Source organism: Chelonia mydas, chromosome 14 (genome assembly GCF_015237465.2).
Source record: "Chelonia mydas isolate rCheMyd1 chromosome 14, rCheMyd1.pri.v2, whole genome shotgun sequence".
Taxonomy (NCBI): Eukaryota; Metazoa; Chordata; order Testudines; family Cheloniidae; genus Chelonia; species Chelonia mydas.
The window spans coordinates 35,803,883-35,826,845 of record NC_051254.2 but is presented as its reverse complement, the minus strand read 5'-3'; the positions used below and the strand labels follow the sequence as shown (position 1 = coordinate 35,826,845).

At 52.5% G+C, this 22,963-nt stretch overlaps 2 pseudogenes; both read left to right on the top strand.

Annotated features, from left to right (window-relative positions):
* Nucleotides 1-1,624: 1,624 nt before the first annotated feature.
* On the top strand, nt 1,625-8,376 carry LOC119567691 (annotated as a pseudogene).
* Nucleotides 8,377-11,507: 3,131 nt separating this feature from the next.
* LOC114019136 lies at nt 11,508-21,862 on the top strand (annotated as a pseudogene).
* Nucleotides 21,863-22,963: the final 1,101 nt, after the last annotated feature.

Genomic DNA, 22,963 nt, shown 5'->3' with positions numbered 1-22,963 from the left:
AAGAGTGCAACTTTGTGTGTGGATATTATATTGGTTTAAACCTCATGTATATCAATTTACAGGTGCAAACTGAACTGATATAACCAGTTTTCAACCTAAGAGTCCACAAAGGCACAAAAGTTGCAGTGGACTAAATAAACATATTGAAGTTAAGTTGCTGTGTCTTCTCTGTATAGACAAGCCCTAGGGCCAGATTTTTAAAAGTATTTAGGCACCTAGTGGAATTTTCAAACCTTCTAGTTGCCTAACATCCTTTGAAATCAATGTTTTAGGTACCAAGGTGCTTTTCAAAATCCCACTAGGTGCCTAAATACCTCAACTAATCTGGCCCTAAATCACTTTTGAAAATAGGAAGGACAGTTAAATTTTCAAGTGCAGCTAATTGACTAAAGAGCCAATGAGACTTAAGCTCCTAAGTCACCTAGGTGCTTTAGGAAATTTTACCCTAAGGCTCCCCAGTGTGCTTGAATGTAGTATAGTTTGAATTCTAGGGACTTCAACGGAAGTTAGACACCAAGGTGCTTTTGAAGATCCTGCTAGGCACCTGTTTGTCTCTTTAGCACCTTTATACCTTTGAGGATCTCAGCCCTAGTGCTTAGCTATCCAGTTCCACCGGGCTGTCATTGTGCTCATGAAATCCTGAACTGCTCAGAGCATTTGCCATCCACACGGGTGTGAAAATTACTGAGCAATATCAGGCATCATCCCGGTAAATACAATGGGAATTTGCGGGGCTAAGGACTGAATAAAATTTAAGTCAGGGGTAAAATAATTGCTGAAATTATCTCCCTTCCCCTTCCAGAGATTTAGGCTGGGATTTTCAAAGGCGACTAAGGGAGTTAGGTTTCCAACTCCCATTTAAATTAATGAGATTTGGGCACCTAAATTCCTTTAGGCACATTTGAAAATACCAGTCCACTTTGGCATGGACTTAATTGAGGCAGGACTGGCCCCTAAAGCAGAAGCTACTCCCCATAATAGTGTAATACACGTGAGAAGAGAATCAGGATCTGTGACTTTATGGCCCTCAACTCCTTGAGAGATTCCTGATAACATCGCTAGGCTTGGCAACATGGACACCCCATTCTAAATGATAGGTCAGAGCTCCTAAATGTAAATGAGCTGCAAAGATGAGAGCACGTGCGTTTGTGGTTAGAATACAGAAATTGTGACTTGTTCCAGTTCAGAGCCAGTGGGCGGATTCCATACGCCTTAGGGTGAAAATCATCCTGTGCAGAGAAGTACTTACCTTACGCCTAACCCTCACAGGATCACTTAAGGAGGTCTTCAGTAGTGCACTGGGTGAATTCAATTCCTCATCTCAGCATGAGACACAGGACCAAAGACATAGGTTGATAGAAATCTACAGCTGATATAGTGAGTTGATGATCTGTATGATATGAATTAGTAAGTCTTTGCTCACATTGTGGTGGAGAAATATCAACATTGCATTTGTCACCAGTTTGCACCCTGTTGTTGGAGTCTAAGGAAAGCATCTGTAACAGTGACCAGTGCCTGGTGTTGGAAGAGTCCTACACATGGGTCTAGTCTGGTGAAGAAATGTGGACAGGCCAGGGTAATACTTATGCTAAGCTCACTGGCTTCAGCCAAGTCTTTGCTTGACATGAGTGTTGCTTGCGAAATTCGTCCATGTGGAGAGACTTGTTTAAACAATGCTTACAGCGGCTGGGTAAGACAAAGGTGTTCTGTACTGTGTTGAAAGACATAGATAAAAGGAAGTTAATCAGTACATAAAATACAGAAATACATAAAAGGTATTGCCAAAAAGTCCCTGTATTGTGAAAAATAGAAAAGTCCCTATATTTGAGTGGTAAGATCCAAGTAAATAAACCAATTGGAAAAGGGACACAATGACATGAAAGTAGCCGGGACAGAAAAAGTTTTGTAAACTGAAGCCTGCACATGTGTATACTATGGCTTAGGTAAGACACAATGTTTAATGTTGATTGGACGGTCAGACAACATGTAAAGGTATAAATATGCTAGAGTGTAAGGGAATAGTCAGACCCTCGTAGGAAAAATCGAGAGTGACTACGCCCGCACGAGAAGGTAATTGGGCAATATCTTTTTCTGTATATCTGTCATTCATTGCTTTTATGGTAATTGCAACGTGAAGGGCCTTGCTTTTGGTTCAAAGAAAGGTTTGAATGAATAAACCTGACTGTCTCAGTCTCGAGTGTATGGTAATCCTCACCAAATGCTCGTCCTTCAGAAAGAGCTGTAAGAGGCCACATGCAGAAGCAGTTATGGGAACAGCCTGCCCATACTGGAAGTTTCTTCTGTTAGTACAAGCAAATGTGAACAAGAACAAATGTAATGCATGATAGCAACTGTGAGCTGAACAGAAAGTTCAGCCACCCACAGGATCATAAACTGTTCCTCAGAAAGTACCTCATGTGTGACTTTTTCATATGACCTCAGAAAGGATGTAAACATTCTGTGGAGAACTAATCATAAGGGAGTTTGCAAATCTACAAAATAACTCTTCCTCTCCCAAAGACCTTGTATTTTCCATCAGTATCTGAAGCAACCACCTAACTTGATCTGAGGTTAGAAAATTATTTTAACTTTGTTAAAAGGGTATTATCTAGACCACCCCTGACAGTGTTTGTCTAACCTGCTCTTAAAAATCTCCAAAGATAGAGATTCCACAACTTCCCTAGACAATTTATTCCAGTGCTTTACTACCCTGACAATTCAGAAGTTTTTCCTAATGTCCAACCTAAACTGCCCTTGTTGCAATTTAAGCCCGTTACTTCTTGTTCTATCTTCACAGGTTAATGAGAAGAATTTACCTCCCTCCTCCTTGTAACAACCTTTCATATACTTGAAAACTGTTATCATGTCCCCCCTCAGTCTTCTCGTCTCCAGACTAAACAAGCCCTTTCCCTCTCCCCCTCCCCCCCAATCTTCCCTCATAGGTCATGTTTTCTAGACCTTTAATCATTTTTGTTGTTCTTCGCTGGACTTTCTTCAATTTGTCCACATCTTTCCTGAAATGTGGTGCCCGGAACTGGACACAATACGCCAGTTGAGGCCTAATCAGCACGGAATAGAGCAGAAGAATTACTTCTTGTGTCTTGCTTACAACACTCCTGCTAAAACATCCCAGAATGATGTTTGCTCTTTGTTTTGAAACAGTGTTACACTATTGACTCATGTTTAGCTTGTGATCCACTATGGCCCCAAGATCCCTTTCCACAGTACTCCTCCCTGGGCAGTCATTTCCCATTGAGTATATGTGCAACTGATTGTTCCTTCCTAAGTGGAGTACTTTGCATTTGTCTTCATAGAATTTCATCCTATTTACTTCAGACCATTTCTCCAGTTTGTCCAGATCATTTTAAACTTTAATCCTATCCTATCTATCTAATCAATCGTCTTCTTAGTGTCCAACTTGGTTCTGAGTGCTTACAGTTCACTACCTTACAAACGAGGTTTTTTTTAAAGGAATTCAATATGTTTAACATAATTTACTGTGAAAGGCATACAGTTCCCTGCAAGCCAATAAGGTCTCGTTGGTACAAGGAAAGTCTTGAAAAGATTAAGTCTACCATTCAGCTGAGATGAGTCCTTCTTTTTATGGAGAAAATAGAATATCACGGCTGTTTTCATCATTTTCATCATGATAAAGGGCAGGCAAGTAGATTTTGTCAATCAGGTGTTTTAACTGTTCCGGAAATTTTGCTAGGTTCAGCTCTTTCCATCAGGGGAAACTGAATACAAAGAGCCAGATCCTCAGTTGGTCTAAATAATCATAGCTCCATTGAGAGGTCTGCTGAAAGAAATTTGGAGGCCCGGTAAATTATGTTTTCCCCCTCCCATTTCACCCTAAATAGATAGTTTTGCGGGGGCACTGAGCTCAGGACCTCAGTACAATTGTTCCACCTTCCTTCTCTCATCAGCCCTGTCTATTGATAATTCACACCAGCTGAAGGTTTGCCCAGTGAGAAGATTTGCTGAATGATGAGTTGCAGTAAGTTCCATTGTTTAAAAATGTTTAAAAATTTTACTTATTTTCCTCACTTTACTCATGTGAGTGGAACCCTTGACTTCAAAAGAATCATTCATGTGAGTAAATTTTGGCATTTTTATTTTATATATGTCTATATATGCAAGTTTATTTATGTATTAACTGTTTGCAGAATCAGGGCATTAGATGTTATTCATAGGATAATATTCATAACAAAATAAATGGTTTATATTGAAGAGGGAGAAAATATAATTGTTGATTGCCCGCCTTGATTAGACTTTGATACAAAATATTTAAGGCTGGGATTTTCAAAGGTGTCTAAGGGAGTTAGGCGCCCAACTTCATTACATTTCATAACTCCTTTCGGATCCTTTGCAAATTCAAATCCAAATAGGGAGGGGGACTCAATTTAGGTTATGAAAAATGAAAAATCAGAACACCCAAAACAAGCAATCAAACAAAAATTCAGAACATTCACTGTAAAAGTCATTGATAGATTTCAAGTTAGGGACAACTTTTTCAAAAGTGGCTTCTAATTCTGAATGCCTCAAATTTGAGACCTCAGCATTAATCCATCTGTGAAGGAAACTTTTGGCCAGCACTGGGAACCTGATATTTTTTTCTGAAGGTGTTTTAGAAACTCGGCATATTACAGTTTTGCTGTATTTGTGGGGCTTGCGGTCTGTTCTGTGGGAGTGAGGGTACCTGGATTCTGTGCCGAGCTCTTTTAGGGATGCGTAGAATAGCTGTTGTATCAAAGGAACAGGAATCAGTACACTTGGGTTCTATTCCCATTCTTTGAGGGGAGTTAGGATCGTGGTCGGAGCAGAGCGGGGGCTGAGAATCAGGGCTCCTGGGTTCTATTAACGGTTCTGGTTGAGAAGTATGTTCTACTGACTAAACTGGGAGAAGAATTGCAGACTCCTGGCACAGCTGGTCAAAAATGTTTGAAATTCACAGTTTTGATGAAATTCTTCATCAGAATTTAAAATTCTCATAAAAAAGGGATGCATTTTTTGTGATTTTTTTCAGGAAAATTGCTTCCTTTGTTCCTTGGTCCTCTCTGGCCCTGAGCTTTGCTGTAATTGGCGCATTGCATGGCCTTGCACACCTCAGTCTCAATTGGTCAAAGGAGGTTGCAACTGACTCATTTTCAACCACCAAAAATGAATGCTGGTTTATAGATGTAAATGGTTATTTATGCTCCAGAATTGAGTAGCTGTCCTCTGAACTGCAACTTTGTATAACATCCCCACTCCAACTTGGGACTTCAGCAGGCTTAGAACCTGAGACTTTCTGCACAAAAAGAATTAAATGTCCTCTTGCATGGTAGGAAGGAAATTGACAGGTACAAATCTCATGTCTTCAGTATTGACCTAAGTCTGCTCCCACTGACTCAGTGACAAAAATCCTATTGACTTCCTTCCTCGGGAGCAGAAATAGGCCTATACTGAGAACTTTTGAAAAGCTCACCCTATTTAGCAGGGATTTTCAAAAGAGACGATGGGGTTTTGTTCACTTCTAAAGGAATCTCAGATTGTGCTGAATGCCTAACACCCATAGGTCTCATTTGAAAATGATTTGGCTCCTGAATCCTGAATAATTTACAGGAAAAATGTTTCTTCTGTTGAAATTTTTCAAGGTTTTGTCAAAAGGACAACCCCCCACCCCCACAAAACAACTTTTTATTTGAAAATTTTCAATTTAAAACAACAAAAATATCAATTAAAATAAAATCAATCTTGGGCTTTGGATGCTGACCGTGGAAAAAACATGTTTCATTGACAAAAACTAAAAATTGTGTTTTTCAAGGAACACCTGAAAATGGAATTTCTATCCTGAAAGTTTCTTTTTGGTCCAAAAGCCACTTTCCACTGGAAAAAAAGTTTCCACAGGAAAATTTAGGACAAGCTTAAATTCACCCTGTGAGCAGGAAGGCTCCAGAAATGTAATAGCAATAGGATATTTTCAGCCTTAAACCATTATTTCCTGCCTCTTTTAATTATCTGCTCTTTCTGTGCATCAAAATCATCTGTAACCCACAAAGCCACGGTTGTGTTTAATCATTTTAATTTCATCTCTTCATTTGTTTTGGCAGGTAAAACAGCTGACCGCACTGGAAAAGGGCTATCACACCAGTGTGAAGGAATTTATTCTCCTGGGATTCCCTGGGACCCAATATTTGCAGATCTCGCTCTTTGTGCTCTTCCTTGTCACAGGAAATGTGGCGATCATAGTCCTAGTGGCAACCAGCCGTCACCTTCGCACCCCAATGTACTTCCTTCTCTGCAATTTCTCCTTCCCGGAGGTATGGTAGACCAACCTTGTGTCCCAAAGCAAATCCATCTTCTTTGCCAGCTGTGTCCTACGGATGTATTTTGTTTTCTCCCTAGGATGCACAGAGATTTTCTCTTGGCTGTCATGGCCTACGATGCTATTTGGCTATATGCTATCCTTTGCTCTATAGCTCCATCATGAACAGCACCTTGACTGCTCAGCTGGCTGTTGGCTCTTGGTTGTGTGGTTTCCTGCCTATTTCTGTCCCAGCATTTCTGATCACCAGGTTGTCCTTCTGTGCCCTAGTGTCATCCACCACTTTTTTGGGGACATAGCACAGTGGATAGTTCTTTCCTGCACTGATACCTACCTTATTGATCCGGTGGCCTTTATCATCTCCTTCATCATCATCCTGGGCTCCTGTGTCATAACCCTGCTCTCCTACATTTACATCCTCTCCACTGTACTGACAATCCCATCAGATAAGGAATGGAGAAGGGCCTTTTTAACTTGCTCTTCCCATCTCACAGTTGTGATTATCTGGTACGGTTCGACCATTTTCCTACATGTCAACCCTTCCACGCAGAACTCATTGGAATTGACCAAAATAGTCACCGTCTTGAATACTGTTGTCAGCCCCCTGTTGAACCCTTTCATCTACACACTGAGGAACCCAGAGGTAAAAGAAGCCCTGAGACATGTATTCAGGGAAGCGATGTTTTTCAAAATGTGCTGGAGGTCATTGGCTGTCATTGGCAGAAAATGTGGTGAAAGAAAAATGAGTCTGTGCATGGAAGATATACCAAAGTTGATAGGGTACTGAAAAAACAGCAACAATCCCTGAGGGCCAGAAGTCTAAAGGTAATGAGATACCTAACTCCGATGGAAATCAATGTGAGTTAGGTGACTAAATACCTTTAACAATCTGGTCCTTAGTGTCTCACATGCTTGAACATTTACAGCCAGATTGTTAAATGTATTTAGGTGCCTAATGGGATTTTCTATGAGTTTTAAGGGCCTAGATGCTTTTTAAAACCCCACTAAGCACCTAAATGCCTTTCAAAATCCAGCCCTTATGCATTATTATCCTCTTACTTTGTATTTAATTTAAAATGAAACAAATTGCACATGTGCCAATTATTTATTTATATTAAAGCATGGCCTGTGGAGAGGATAGAGATATCGACAGGCTTGGCAGAATTCAATTTTTATTTTTTATAATTTTGACAGAGACTATCAAGGTTTATTTGTAAGCATTTTTTTAAAAAAATATTGTCTATTTCTATTTTCACACTTGTGGGAAATTACTGTGGCATGTCAGACAACAAGGTGGGTCAGAGAATAATTATTTAATGACAACTGGATTTTTGGACCTTTTTTTTTTTTGGTCGGTTGACATTCTGCATGGCGAAACTGGCATTTCCCGACATTTACTGATAAAAATTTAACCCTTCCAAACCGAGGTAAGATAAACCCGCAGGAACCTCAAATCAAGACCCCAGTGGATTTTGAAGGGGATTCAGAATAAAGTTCCGGTTCCAGTTCCAGACTGGGTAAAAACCCAGATGGGTATTTTTGTAGGCTTCTTTTTTTCTTTGTTTTTAGTACACGGGCATTCCAAAATTTTGGAAAGATTGATTTCACACGGATTCTGCCGGTTTGGACTGAAAATATGTGAGTATAGCTTGCAAAATTTTGATGATGTCAAAACTGAATCCAGAATCTTAGTCCTGATTCACCTTTAAAATCACAGTGTGAGAGGATGGGGATCCCCACCCTCCACTCCCTGATACCCCCTCACCCTCGCTGCGAGCATTTCAGCAAGGAGAGGAGATGTCGTTAGAAATCATGAGATTGGCTTTAAATAATAAATGTTGGGTTCTTTTGATTTGCTGTCTGGTTTTTGAGTCTTTAGGGTGCACTTCATGTTTTTATGGTTTTCTCTGTAACCATGAGTATGCCCTGGTGGCAAGAGGACTGGACTGCAACTAGGAGAATGAAGTGAGCTGTAGCTCATGAAAACTTATGCTCAAATAAATAGGTTAGTCTCTAAGGTGCCACAAGTCCTCCTGTTCTTAGTTCTATTCCTGGCTCTGCCATTGGCTTGGGGGGTGACTTTGGGCAAGTAATGGTGTTAGGGGGCTGTATAGTCTGCAGTCAATCAGGAAGTGAGTGGGTGGGTGGGCGGGTGGGCAGGGGGAAATGGGAACAGAGAATGGGGATGGGGAAATTGGAATCATGTTTAGCTAAGGGCAGGAATGGGAACAGGGACACAGGTGTAAGGCTCTGTGTTACCAGAGCTGGGAAGAGGGACACTAAGGAAGGAAACTGGAATCATGCTTGCTGGAAGTTCACCCCAATAAACATCGAATTGTTTGCACCTTTGGACTTCGGGTATTGTTGCTCTCTGTTCATGCGAGAAAGACCAGGCAAGTAAGTGGGTGAAGGAATAAGCCCCCTAACAAATGGCATCTCTCTGTGCCTCAGTTTCCATATCTGTAAAATGAGGATAATGATTCTCACTCCTTTATATAGTGCTTTGTGATCTATGGATGAAAAGAACTACTGAAGAGAGAGGGATAATGATTATGTAAAAGAAAATATGAAAGCTGATTTGTTGATTCAAGCAGTTGAGATCTGAAGAAAAACAACAAATATTGTGAGACAGACATTAAAAATCATAAGAAGATCCTAGCCTCACTGACGTCAATGACAGAACTTAATTTCAGTGGGGCCAGGATTTCACCCTACGTTGTCCAGAATTTTATCTTAACCCAACATTCAAACCCTTTGAGGCTTGCCTGCTGTCTTGGGCCAGACCTTCAATTGCCAATTTACAGTACATTAGCATCCGGTCTACCAAATGTACTTAAAACATACGGATGTGCTATGTACAATTAATATCGCTTCATAAAATAACATGGAACTGGTTAAGATTTTGTGCCATCTGATTTACCTAATATTCACATAAAGATCATTGTAAGTGGTCACTCACTGATTCACATAAGCAGTGTCCATGATTCCATTGAATCTTGAGCCCATTGAGTTTCGTGAGTGTAAATTCTAACGTTTCCACGCACTCACAGGTGTTAGAATAGTGAAGTGCCTCCGAAATGTGGTGCTTTTGTGGATAGCTATCACTTTGGGCCTGGTGGAGGCTGTTTTCAAAATGGTAAAGGTTATGAAAGTGATATGTCCAAGGAAGATTATGTCCACAAATCGTTCTCAACCAATTTAGTTTATTCTGTGAAGTCTACTTTTGTGAGACACTATGCACTTGATCAGTCTGGATTTATTTATTGTTGCAATACCTAGATAGTACAATAAATTAGATTAGATAGATAGATGTGTATGGGGACACAGAGAGAGATAATTTTTGTTAACTGTGATCTCCATACAGTTAATACACCTTCCTTTCCCCTGATACTTGAATAGAATTTTACTTGTAGCTTTGGTTTCTCTTGGCAAACATGGATGTTTCAAATGGAATTTCTAGATTGTGCTTCACTGGACCATCGGAGCACCTGAAACAATTCAGGAAATATCATTTGATGGATCACAAGGATAAAAGAATAATTCAAGTTACTGATTTCACAACGTACTCAACTCAGCGTACAGTGATAGCAAGACATAGAAACACAGCAATTAATGTGAATGAGGGACCTGATCACCTCATACGATATGATTTTTATTGTGCGCTTTTTGTCTAATATGCAATATAAATCCCAGGCTCATGGTTCGAGGATCTGAGTATTTAAATTAAAGACTTATTTATCCTTCCTATGGAGTGATTATCAAGTTGGGATACAAGCTTGGGTACTGATGTTACAAAGGGACATTGGACCAAATTCACATCTGCTGTAACTCACTTGACTTCAGAGAATTTGCCCTAGTGTCTCACAGGAACAGAGTGAGTGGACAAAAATCTCCTTCAACATGAGCCCTATATAAATACAAAAGAGGGATACACATTACACTTTAAAGTAAGAGGACTGCAGTTACAGTGCAATGGCCCTCTGAGCTGAGCAGTGACTGCGCCGAAGGCTGTGACTTCCTCTGCCTCCATCAGAGGGGAAGGGCCCGTCCCCCTCCCTGCACCCAGAGGGGGCCGGTGGCTGAGCTGAGAACCCAGCTCCCACCCCAGAGCAACCAGCTCAGGATGGCACGAACTCTCCTTCTGCTTGTGCTGGGTAAGTGACCTCCCTTGGCCCGCTTCCCTCTGTCTGTCTGTCTGTCTGGAGATCCCCCCCTCCCAGCATCCCTCCTGCCCTCTGCACCCCCATCCCCTCCCTGGAGTTCTCACCTCTTCTCTTCTCTTCTCTCTCCAGATTCTCCCCAGGCCGGTGTCCCCCGCAGGTAACAACCTCTCCTCTCCTTGCTGAGATGCTCGCAGCGAGGGTGAGGGGTTATCAGGGAGTGGGGGGTGGGGATCCCCCTCCTCTCACACTGTGATGTTTGGAATTGCAAGGAAGGGGGGATCCCTGGGTGCCCCCCATGTCATCGCCTGGGTGGGTCAGGCTGCCCCATTCACAGGCGCCTCCTATGAACCTGCCCCAGCAGCAGCTACGGTCCAGAGCCACTTCCGTGGGGGTGGAAGAGCGACCCCAGCTGACGCCTGCTTGTGGGGTCCATTTGGTGAGTCCCAGCTCAGGCCGTAGGGGAGAAGATGCCCCCATCCCCCTGGGCACTACCTCATTGGCAGCCTCAGCAGAGAGAGCGAGGTCTGGAGGGGCCATGGAGACTGACCCCCACCTCCCCATTACAATGAGTCCCCCCAGGCCAGAGGCCCGTGGGTGTGGGGCTGTGTGTGGAGGGGGGGCCTCTCTCTGCCCCAGCTCTGGGCTCCCACCCACAGAGGACTCAGGGCCGGGGGGGCAGATCCAGCACCATCCAGCGGGACATTAAAAGCAGGATCTGCAGAGACCCCAGAGGAAACGCGGTGGGTGGAAAAACTCCCCCCTGCCTTCCCCACATCTGGCCGAGCTTCCTCATGTCTCTCCGATGCCTTCTCGCTACTGAGAGGCAGGTGTGAGGGTCGACTGACGGGTTCTCCCCCCTTTCCACCACTGCCCCCTGGATGGAGAGTGTGGGGTGAATACCCTGATGGGAAAGGGGTATCTTGGAGTTGAAACATTTGCATCCACAATCCTCCCCGCTTTTTGCACCGTAAAGGGGCAGGAAGGAGCAAGGGGCAGTTTGGAGACCCCCCTCCCCAGCCCCAGTTCAATGCGGGGACATGGCAGGATGTGTGGAGCGAAGAGTTTGCAGACAGTCCCTGGCTCCCGGGTGGGAGGGGGCGGCGAACTGTGCAGACGGTCCCTGGTTTATAGAAGCTGGGGACGGGGAGCTGGCAGACGCTCCCTGGCTGGGGGGGTGAGGCGTTTGCAGACGCTCCCTGGCTGGGTTGGTTGGGGGGCGAGGCGTTTGCAGACGCTCCCTGGCGGGGGGCGGGGCTCGCGGGGTCACTGTCCCTCCCAGCCTGGCTCAGGGCTTCGCTGCTCAGAGACCGAGCGAGAAGGTCCCGGGGGTGCGGATCGGGCCCCAGTCGAGCCCCCTCCCCTGCCCCCCTTCCCCTCCGTGTCCAGGGCCCCCCACCACCCAGGAGAAGAGACAGGTGCTGGGGGCGGGTGTCCCAGGGGAGAGAGGAGGGGGCCGGGCTGGGGGGATCTCGGGGTGACCCCATCTCTCCCGGCAGGTGCATGAGCTGTACAGAGATGTGCTGGTCGGGGGGGCAGGGGATCTTGGGGGATGGGGATCTCGGGGTGACCCTGTCTCTCCCGGCAGGCACAGGAGCTGTACGGGGACGCGCTGGCCAGGGGGCAGAGCTCGTTCCTGCTGCAGCAGCAGGGAGCCGGGGGCGACGTGTTCAGCTGCTCCCTGGGGAATTTGCCCCCCGGGGAGGAGGCGATGCTGACCCTGAGCTACACCTACGAGCTGCCGCTGGAGCATGACGGGGCCGCCCGCTACGTGCTGCCGACCGTGCTACACCCTCGCTACACGCCCCATGGTGAGACCCACAGATCCCCCTGTCCCCACTCCGCGCCCTCCGGTGAGACCCACAGATCCCCTACCCCCATCACTGTGACACCAACAGACCCCTCCCCCCCGCACACGCCCCATGGTGAGACCCACAGATCCCCCCCCATACTCCCCTGTACCCCAGCTGTGTGCTTCCAGCCATGCTGCACCCCTTTTACATGCCCCATGTTGAGACCAGACCTTTAGGTGCCCTAGATCCCGCATAGCTCCCTGTACCATATAGCCCCCAGAACCCCAGCTACACACCCCACGGTGAGTGACCCCGCAGCCTGTACCCCCTGAAACCTCCATAGCCCCTTCTATGTATCCCACAGTGAAAGACCCACATAGCATCCATAATGCCCCATAGGCTACTACTGTGTTCCCTGCGGTAAGTGCCCCACCCCCCAGGGTCTGCAGTCCCCGCCCCAGGGTATATGACCCACCCCAGCCATCCCGAAATCCCCTGATATCCCAGCCCAATACCACCCCAATAACTCATACCCCCCATCCTCCCCCCCACTCTCCCAGCCCCCTGGCCCTTACCCCTGTGTCTCTCTCTGCAGGGTGGGATGGGGAGAACATCACCCAGGAGGTCCCACGGGTCCTCCAGGGGGAGCTGCCCTACACCCTGAGCCGAAGCGCCATGCTGCAGTCGCCCCACGGCATCGACCACGTGGTCTCCAACTGCCCCCTCACGCCCCTGAGCTATACAGCCGGGAACCTAACCACTGCCCAAGTAAGGGCTCACCCGGACACCTGGGTCCCAGCCATCCCTGCTGGGAGGAGGGTGCTGGGGGTGGAGCAGGGGGAGGGTTCTGGGCTGAGGGGTGGGTTCCAGGGAATGGGGCTGTGGGCAGGGGGAAGGTCACAGGGGGTGAGAGATGTGGTGTAGGGCGCGGGGTGGGTCCTGAAGGGGGAGCATGGGCCAGACTCTTTGGGTGATTGAGGGGGTGGGGGATCGAGCAGTGGGGGTGGGTCTCTGGGGGCAGTCATGGGGCTCTGAGTGGGCGGCTCACAGGGGCTCGACCCCATGCCCACTCCATTTGGGGGCTGGCCCCCATCTCCCCGCAGGCTGCCTGATGGGCGACCCGGCCGTGGTGATGACCCTGCTGCCCAGAGTGCCCGAGGCGGTGCCGGCCCAGAGCCAGCCGGGGAGTTCGTCCTCCTGCTGGGCCGCTCCGGCAGCACGGCCTGCCCCATGGACGCAGAGACCTGTCCCGCCAGCGCCTCAACAGCACCAAGGGACGGCCAGACGGGAGGCTGCGCTAGATGGGCCCGTGGGGCCGTGCCGGGAGAGCAGCCCAGGCTGGCTGGGCCCGTGGGGCCGACTCTCTATCCGTCTGTCTGTCCCCAGGAGACCCTGGTCCTACTGTTGAAGAGTTTGCCCCTGGGCTGTTATTTCAACATCTATGGCTTTGGGTCTGAGTTCGAGTCCTTCTACCCGTGAGTCCGAAGGGCAGGGAGGGGGCTGGCTGGGTTAGGGGGCAAGGCTGATTAGCAGACAGAGGGTGTCTCTTGGTTAGGGAGCAGGGCTGGTTATTGGGCAGGGTGTGTCTGTGGGTTGGGGGCAGGGCTGGTTAGGTGGCAGGGGGTGTCGGTGGGTTGGGGGTCAGGGCATGTCTGTTTGTTGGGGGCAGGGCTGGTTAGGGGACACGGATGTCGGGTTAGGGGGCAGGGCTGGTTAGGGGGCAGGGCGTGTCGGTGGGTTAGGGGGCAGGGCTGGTTAGGGGGCAGGGTGTGTCGGTGGGTTAGGGGGCAGGGTGTGTCGGTGGGTTAGGGGGCAGGGCTGGTTAGGGGGCAGGGTGTGTCTGTGGGTTGGGGGCAGGGCTGGCTGGGGGCAGGGTGTCCCTGGCTCCGGCTGTCCCAGCCCCAGACCTGTCGGCGCCCCCCGCAGGCAGAGCGTGGAGAATACCCAGCAGACCAAGGCCGAGTCCTTGCAGTGCCTCCAGCTGCTCCAGGCTAACCTGGGGGGCACCGAGATCTTGGAGCCGCTACGAGCCATTTACCGCAGCCCCTGCCGGGACGGGCACCCACGCCAGGTGCCAGGGCGCCGGGGCCAGCCGAAGGGGCATCCTGGGGAGGGCTTGGAGAGTGATTGTGGGGCCGAGGGGTGACGTGGGGGGTCGCAGAGAGGGATGCGGGCCTGCGGGGACAGACTCACAGACTTGCAGGACAGAAGGGACCATCATGATCATTTCATCAGGCCCCAGCTCCTCGCCCGCCACGCCCCCCCCCCCCCCCCGTGACACTGCTCAGCCCCTCGCTCCCCCCGGGGACAGCCCCGCCCCTCAGGCTGAGTCACCGGCACCCCCAAACCCTGAGTTACAGGAGTCAGGTCACAGCGACGCCCCCCAGTTGCTCCGGTTCAAACCAGTGAGTGCCCCAAGCTGCTGAGGGAGACCCAACCCCCTCGGGTCTCTGCCAGTCTGAGCCGGGGGAAAATCCCTTCCCCACCCCACACGTGGGGGTCAGCTTGCCCAGAGGATGGGGGCGAGACCCCCCCCAGCCAGCCCTCTGGGAAGGATTCTCTGCAGTAACTCTGAGCCCCCCCACTCCCAGTGCCCCGCTGCCGCCCATGGGGTGTTTGCTCCCAGCTGTCGCTGTGGGCCAGACGCCATTACAGGCCCCTCCTTGCCAGCCCTCCCTCCCCCCCGCCCCGCTCCCCTCGGAGGCTGTTCAAGGGGGAGACCCTGGGAGAGGGGATCGGAGAGGGGCTGGGGGCCCTGGGGGGCAGCTGAGCGGGGCCAAGGGGTTGCTCGGAGTGGGCCTGGGGCTCTGGGCCAGATGGGGGGCCGGTGCCCCTGGGGGGTGTGAGCAGGGTGTGGCAGGTAGCAACCGCGGGGGGTACCTCTGTATAGAGCTGGGAGGGGCAGCGCTTTGTGCTGTGCCCAGCTCTGGGGGGTGCCCTGCAGCCTGGAGGGGCAGGGAGGTCACTGGTGGGGGGATGGGGGGGGGGGTCAGGAGGGAGCTCCTGGAAAAGTGGCCACAGCAGTCGGTGGGTTCTTGTCTCCAGGGGCCGGTGAACAGGTGATGGGTGGGGGTTGGGGTCATGCCTCGCGGTTGGGGGTCACAGAGGTAGGGGAGGTCAGCAGTCCCCGTCTGTCAGCCCCTCAGGGGAGATCTCTGGGAGGGATGGGGCTGGGGGTCTCTGGGAGGGTCAGTGGGGCAGACTCTCCAGGGGGTTGCTCCCATTCCCAACAGGGAGGGGGTGTCTCTGGGGTGGTTGGGGTCCCTGGCTCTGACAGCGTCTCTCCCCCCCTCAGCTGTTCGTGTTTACGGATGGGGAGGTAGAGAACACCCAGGACATCATCGCAGAGGTGCAACATCACCGGGGGACCCACAGGTACCTGGGGGTGCCTAACCCCCCCAGCCCCCCTAGTCCAGCCAGCCCTACTGGCCCCTCTCCAACTGCCCTGCTCCCCGAAGCACTGGATGGGCCCCACCAGCTCTGCCCCTCCCGCTCCGGTCTCTGCCCCCCAGCAGGTGCTTCTCTTTCGGCATCGGGGACGGGGGCATGTGATCAAAGGCATCGCCCGGGCAGTGGGGGGCAGTGCCGAGTTCATCACCGGCCAGGACCGCATGCAGCCGAAGGTGAGAACCCAGCAGTCCTGGCTCCCAGCTCTTCCACTCGAGCCTACTAGACCCCACTCCCCTCCAGAGCTGGGGACAGGACCCAGGCATCCTGGCCCACCGTGTGTGTCCCGGTCCCCCTCCAGGTGCCGCAGTCTCTGAAGCAGGCCCTGCAGCCGGCGGTGACCGGGATCTCACTGAGCTGGGATCTGCCCCCTGGGATCCAGGCGGAGCTGCTGCAATGGGACCCTGAGGTGATCTTTGCTGGGCAGCGGTGCCTCTTCTACGCCCAGCTCCGCAGGCAGCCCCAGGTGAGAGAGCGAGGTCCCCACACTGGGATGCCCACAGGGCTCGGGGTTAATGACTGAGCCAGGAGCCCCACAGTCACCTCCTGGGCGATAACTCTGACCCCTAACGATGGCCATTGGGTCAGGGGTCTCTGTGCTACCCAAGCCCCATTGATTTCAGTTGGGATTGTTAACTCTGACCCCTAACGATGGCCATTGGGCCAGGGATCTCTGTGTCACCCCAGCCCCATTGATCTGAATGGGAATTGATAAATCTGACCCCTAACGATGGCCATTGGGTTGCAGGTCTCTGTACTACCCTGGCTGCGTTGATCTCAGAGCAGGTCTAGACTACAAATGTTCATCTCCTGCCGACGTAGCACTGTCTGCACTGGGGGCTAAGGTTGGTGTAACTACGCCACTCATGGGTGTGGATTTTTCATGCCCCCGAGCTATGTAGTTCTACCAAAGTATGTAGTGTAGATGAGACCTCAGTGGGGATTGATAACTCTGATCTCTGATGATGGCCACTGGGCTGGAAGTCTCTGTGCTACCCTAGCCCCTTTGAGCTCAATGGGGATTGTTATCTCTGGACCCTAATGACGGCCACTGGGCTTACTAAGCCAGCCCCCCAAGTGATGTTAATTGTGTGTATTTGCCCCCTTTGTTCTGTAAGCTGGGTCTGAGTGGTCCCAGGGCATCTTCTCCCCCCTTGCATTCCACCTCTGACCACCTTTCTTTCCCCGCAGCCCCCAGACATTCCCATGGGGGGCATCACCCTGCAGTACCGCATCCAGGACCAGACCTACAAGGAGACGCTGCAGTTCTTCCTGCAGCCACAGGATGGAGACAGGTGACAGCAATGCTCCCCTGGCTCCCATCCCCCACCCCAGGCAGCTGGGTCCTGCCCCCCCACGTCCTCACCCCAGCAGAACAGAGACAGGATGGGACCAGCCTCCCTTCTGTGACCACTAGACCGCACTCCCTTCCCGGGTCCAGGATAGAACCCAGGAGTCCTGGCACCCCCCCCGCATCCCGCTAGACCCTGCACCCCTCCGCGCAGCGGCTGGAACCCAGGCATCCAGGGCTGACCCCGTGAATCTCTCTCCCTGGGCAGGCTGCCCGTTCACCGGCTGGCAGCCAAGTCGCTGCTGCTGGAGCTGGAGGGGGCCGTGGGCGCGGGGTCGGAGGGGGACGGGCGCCGGGCACTGGAGGCCAGCCTGAGCTCGGGGGTCGTCTGCTCCCTCGTGGCCTACGTGGGGGTGGACAGGGAGCGGGGGCAGCTGGTGCAGGGGCTGCTGGTGAGACGGGATGTCCCGGTGGCAGGTAACCCCCGAAGGGACCGGGCCTCCTGGCGCCAGGTGGGGACTCAGCATGTGGGGGGAATTTGGGTGAGAGGTGGAACCTGGCACTGGGGGCGGTGGGGGGAACCTGGCGCCAGGGAGGGGGGCAATTCAGGGAGGGATCCCAGCATGGGGGGATCCCAGTGTAAGATGGGGGGACCCAGCATGTGAGGGGAACTCGGGTGGGAGGAGGAATCTGGCACTGGGGGTGGTATGGGGAAGTGGGGGGAACCTGGCGCCAGGGAGGGGGACAATTCAGGGAGGGATCCCAGCACGGGGGGATCCCAGTGTAAGAGGGGGGGACCCAGAAGGGGCATGCGGGGGGCGTCATGTTTATGGGGTAATGTCCCTTTGCCCCTCTCCCTGCCCCCCTGACTCCCGGGGGCTGTGCTGTCCCCTCCCTGCTCCAGTGCAACGGCAACCCCAATCCCCATACCTCCGGGGCATGGGGAGAGCAAGGGCACTGGCAGGGTGAGACTGGGAGTAGCCCACGGGGGTGTGTGGTCCCCCCCCGCAGGACCTGTGCCAGACAGACGGACAGAGGCAGACAGGCATGCGGAGACCCAGAGTTAGACAGGGACAGAGACCGAGAATCAGCCGACAGACCCAGACGGGGACAGGACAGAGAGACGCAGAGAGAGAAGGAGACCCAGTCAGACAGACCGACCGACCCAGACAGACGCAGGGACAGGAGGGGCGGGCACATTGCTGTCATGAGCAGACCTGGCTAGTAGGGGCCTCTCGCCCCCCAGCATCCTGCCCTCATCCATGGAGCGCAGCACCCACCCCTGCATCCCTTGGGGCTGGAGGAGGGGTCCTGGCTGAGGAGAGAAGAATGGGGCTGTGGGGACTGGATGTGGGGGTCACAGCCGGGGGGAAGGGCAGGAGCTGGGAGATCCTGGCTGTGTTGGAGCTGCGGGGAGAGGAGGATGGGGCTGGGTGTGGGGGGGTCCCAGCTCGGGGAAAGGGGCTGGGGGGTCTGGAGGAGGGGTCCCAGCGGTGCGTTGGCTCTAAGTGCCTGGGGGAGGGGTCGGAATTCTCTTCCCTCCCTTTGCTTCTCTGGGTCTGTTTTCGTGTCCGTCTGTCTCTGTGTCTGTCCGTCTGCTCCCTAAATTTCGATTTCATCATGGACTATATGGAGGTGATAGACTGGGTCTCGATAGACCCCATCTGCGAGCGGCCGGCGAGCGGAGTGCGCCTGGACGAACCGAACCAGCGCAGCGTCTTCGGGCGCTTGTCCCGTGACTTGGCTGCGGCACGTGAGTACCACGGCCACGCGTGCCTGCAGCTCCCAAAGTCCAGCGCCGGCCAGCGCCTCCCTCGCAAGCGCCTGTCCTGGCTCCGTGGCCTCCCAAAGCTCAGCCGGGGGGGGCCCAACACAAGGGCAGACAGTCCTGCAATCAGGGGGTCCCACCGGAGACGGCACCCCAGAACGGTGAAGGGGGCTGGGAGTCAGGACTCCGGGGGTGGGCAAACGCCAGGGTGACGCTTCATCGGGTTAGAGACCCATGTGCCCTGAAGGTCACGGAGCTGTGCAAGTCTTTAAAAACGACATAGAAAACGAAGGAAAAACCTTTGTGTTGCTGAGGGAGGGGGAATTCTTGGCTGTTTCTTTTAGTGTCGTGAAGCAAATTATCTCGAAAGAAAATGAATAAAAAAATAAGGAAACCCTCAGGCAAAAAACTCTGTGAGGGTGGAATTTGGGGTGTGAGTTTGTGTCAGTGAGCTAAGGGTGTGTGTGTGGGGTGGCGGGGGGGTGGGATCAGTAGTTTTTCTTAACAGGAATGTCTCTGAGCAGTTTTCTCTGAAATAAACCCAGAGGGAAATTCCCAGGCAAAAAAACCTTGTGAAGCTGGGTCTGAGCTTGGAGGTTTGTACAGGCGAGTTCAGGGGCAAAAGTCTTTCTTGGCACCTTCTGGTTTATAAACGAAGAAACCCACGAAAGGCAGAAATTTTAAAGTGAAGGTTACCTTAAAACCTGCATTTGGAGAGTCTGGAAATACAAAGTGACTGTAGCCCAGATAACGTTAACTCTGCCCCGTAACCCTGGCCCATGCATGGCTATAATATCATATAGACTCTGTAACATCCCATCCCCCGCTACCCCTTTAGACTCTTGTGTCTCTCTCTGGCCGTAGGTCTGTATCGCAGGTTGTAGTGGGGGATGGTCCCGGGGACAGACTGTGTTTGAGAAACACCGTGGGGTTGTGGAATTAATGCCTGGGCAGGAACAGTCACAGGGAGTTGGGTGCCCATCTCCGGTTGAAAGTTAATTGTCATCCCATGGGTGCAAGAAGGGACAGAGTTAAGGATGTCTGTTTTGAGGTAAAGTGTGCAGAGGAGCAGGTTAAGGACACCCATGGAGGGACAGAGTTAAGGCCACACAGAGGGTGACAGTTAAGGTTGTTGGCTGTCCCCCAGCCTGGACAGGCCATGTCGCTGTTCTGTACCCACCACCCTCTGCCAGCCCCATCTTCCTGTGTCTCTCCCCAGAGCGGGCACCGGAGGAGTCTCCCTTGCTGAGGCTGGTGTCTCTGCAAAATGCCGACATCTCGTGGAACCTGGACCCCCGGCTGGCTGCTGTGCTGAGAGTGAGTGAGACTGACGCCGAGGGGAGGATACCCAGTGAGGTGAGCGGGGGTGCAGAGGAGAGGGGAGAGATCAGGGGCAGGTGCCATGGGTTGGGCCTGTTCTCTGCTCTCAGATGAGATTGGGGGTGACCCAGTCGGGGGTGGGGGGTAGTCTGAGGGTGACTGGATTAAAGGACCCCTGAACCTGGAGCCCAGTGGGCGAGACGGGCCCAGATTGGGGGGCTGGGAACCCCCTAACGGGATCGGAGCATTTGATCGACGGGCCCAGGGCCAGATGGAGGCGCCCAGGTTGGGCCCTGTCTCAGGCCATCTCTCTACTCCCTGGACATGGCACTGGGCATCTGAGTAGAGGGTCCACAGTGCTGGAGCGGGGGCGATAGGAACCCTCTGAATCTGGGTGGGGGGGTCCCAAGGGAAGGGGGAAGGCTGGGTGAGGGATGGAGGTCAGGGGAGGGGGCCAGGCTGGGCGCTGACTCAGGCTGTCTCTATCCTGCCCCCCCACAGGACGTGACCCCCAGCATCTGGGCCACGGTGCTGGCCATGGTCTGGCTGCACGGCCAGGCTGTGGGGCAGTGCGACGAGTCGAGCTGCTGGAGGCCAAGGCTGTGGGCTGGGTGCGGGACTGAGCAGGTGAGAGGGGGCCTGGGGGTGGGGGGCAGGGACAGGGACAGGGTCCAGGGTCTCGACCCTGAGAGCCCCTGCCCCATGGGGCCCCTAAGCCTGGGCCCCAGGAACCTCCATCCTCACGCCCCTGTCCCCACGGCCCAGAGCCATGAGCCTGCCCCCCATGTCCCATAGCCCAGCCCCCTTCAGGGCCCTGAGAGCCTGTGCCCCATGGGTCCCAGGGCCCCCATTCCTGAGATTCCTGCCCCCCGGGGCCCCACAGCCCAGCCCTCGAGAGCCCCCATCCCCAGCCTCTCCCCATCCCAATCCCAGCACCCTTCTGGGGTTTCCATGCCCCGCCCCCCAGCACCTTTACTTCCCAGGTTCCCAACCGCCACGCCAGTCCCCCACATGCTGTGAGCTCTGTTCCCTTTGCCCCCAGGCCCTCCCCTCGTTCCCCGGGCTGGTGTCTCTCCAGTGCCCCCCTCTCATTTCAGGGGCCCGGCTGAGCGAGTCCCTGGAAGCTGCCAACGCCCTGCTGGGCTGCAGCATTGGTCCTGCCATCTTCGGGCTCTGAGCCCCCTCCGGGATCCCTGCACCCGCTCCCCAAACTACCCTGGGCATCCAACTGGGAGCCCGAGAGCCAGCAGGGGACACTGGGTGCAGACCCACTTGGCCGGCCTGTGCCCAGCCCAGAGCAAACCCCCAGCTGGGATCCCACCACTGCCACCAATTCGGATGCATCTGCCTCCCGCTGGCTGAAGAGGAGCGATGGCTGCCCCCCAGCTTCACCCCACTCTGACCCGCTGTTGAGTAACCCCCACGCTGCTCACAGCCGCCGCCTCCTCTCCTCATTGTGGGGGAGTCCTCGGGATCACCCTGCATCAATGTCTCACATTTCTTCGCTTTTTACAAATGACTGAGGGGTCCCTCTGTAAACAGCCCCCGGCACCCACCCCAGAGGTGGCTGCACTGACCTCGCCCTGCATGAGCCATCCAGTGTCAACCTAGTCCCATCTACACGGAGTTCAGCTACTGGACAGCCAGCCAGACCAACCGGATCTTTGCTTGTCCAAACACGACCTCCTTTTGTCGTAATGGCAGTTTTCTCTTCGCTAGACAATCCTGAACGCAAACACGAGCACAGTGCTTCGCTGAATTCTTCATTTCCTCTCTGCCTAGGTCCAGACTAGAGCTGGTCAGACATTTTCCAGCTGAACAGTGCTGTGTTGGCAAGTGCAATTCCGTGGTGAAGGCTGAAAGGTGGAATCAGGCAGCAGATGGAGGAAGCTCGCCCCGTGCTGCGTGTTGTGAATCCGTCCCCATTCACCAGCTGCTGAATTCTCTACCACAGGAAGAAATGCTTCAAAACCTGACCGTCCATCTCGATGGTTAATGCTCACACTGTGTCCATCCTGGGCAGCACCGGGCCCTTCTCAGGACATCCTGGGACTCAAGCGAACGATGAAAGACCTCAGCTGGTTAATTCCCTGGAAAGAAAGTGCTATTTGCATCAAGAAACTGCAGGAACATAAGGAAGAAGCAAACAGTTTTCCCCACTTCATGTTAGCCAGCACTGACCTCCTTTGAACAGCTTTCACCATATGTCTCTGTGCTGGGTGGTGTCCCTATTTCAGCCTTTCCGTGTCTGAGAAGGCAACTCAACAAATTCAATTTACAGCCACATTGCGCAGCGACTCCAGGGAAGGATTAAGATACCAGGTAATGGATTAATTGCCTTATGGCCTGAAGGAATGCTGCCCTGGGACTGAGATTTCCCCAAAGGCCGGACGGAATTCAGAGATCTTAGTTCTCACTTCCCGCTATGAATAGTGGAACTTCAATACCAGCGGTGACACCCTGGTCCATGGAAATCAAAGGCTGTTTTGTCTTCGACTTCAACGGGCACAGTATTTCAGCCCATGTTACTAGGCTTTTGCAAATTAAACCCTGTGGCTGGGATTTTGGAAGAAGTGGTTGAGGCACCCAGTTCCAGGGGATTTGTCCTCTTTGAAAATCCCAACCTACTGTCCTGGTCCAAACCCACTGAAGTCAGAGGAAAGGCTCTTTTCAATGGGAACTGGTTCCCCAGCTCTCTCTGAAACTCCAGCCGGAGTAAGTCTTTCCAGCGGTCTTTAGATAAACTCCGTTGGTAGAAGCTGATTGCCTAGCTCCCTTCGGCGCCTTTGGATATCCCAGCTTCCAGCTGACTCCAGTGGACTTTGAAGCAGACCCAGTCTGTATTTCTGAACCTTTAGATAGGTAGATAGAAAATCC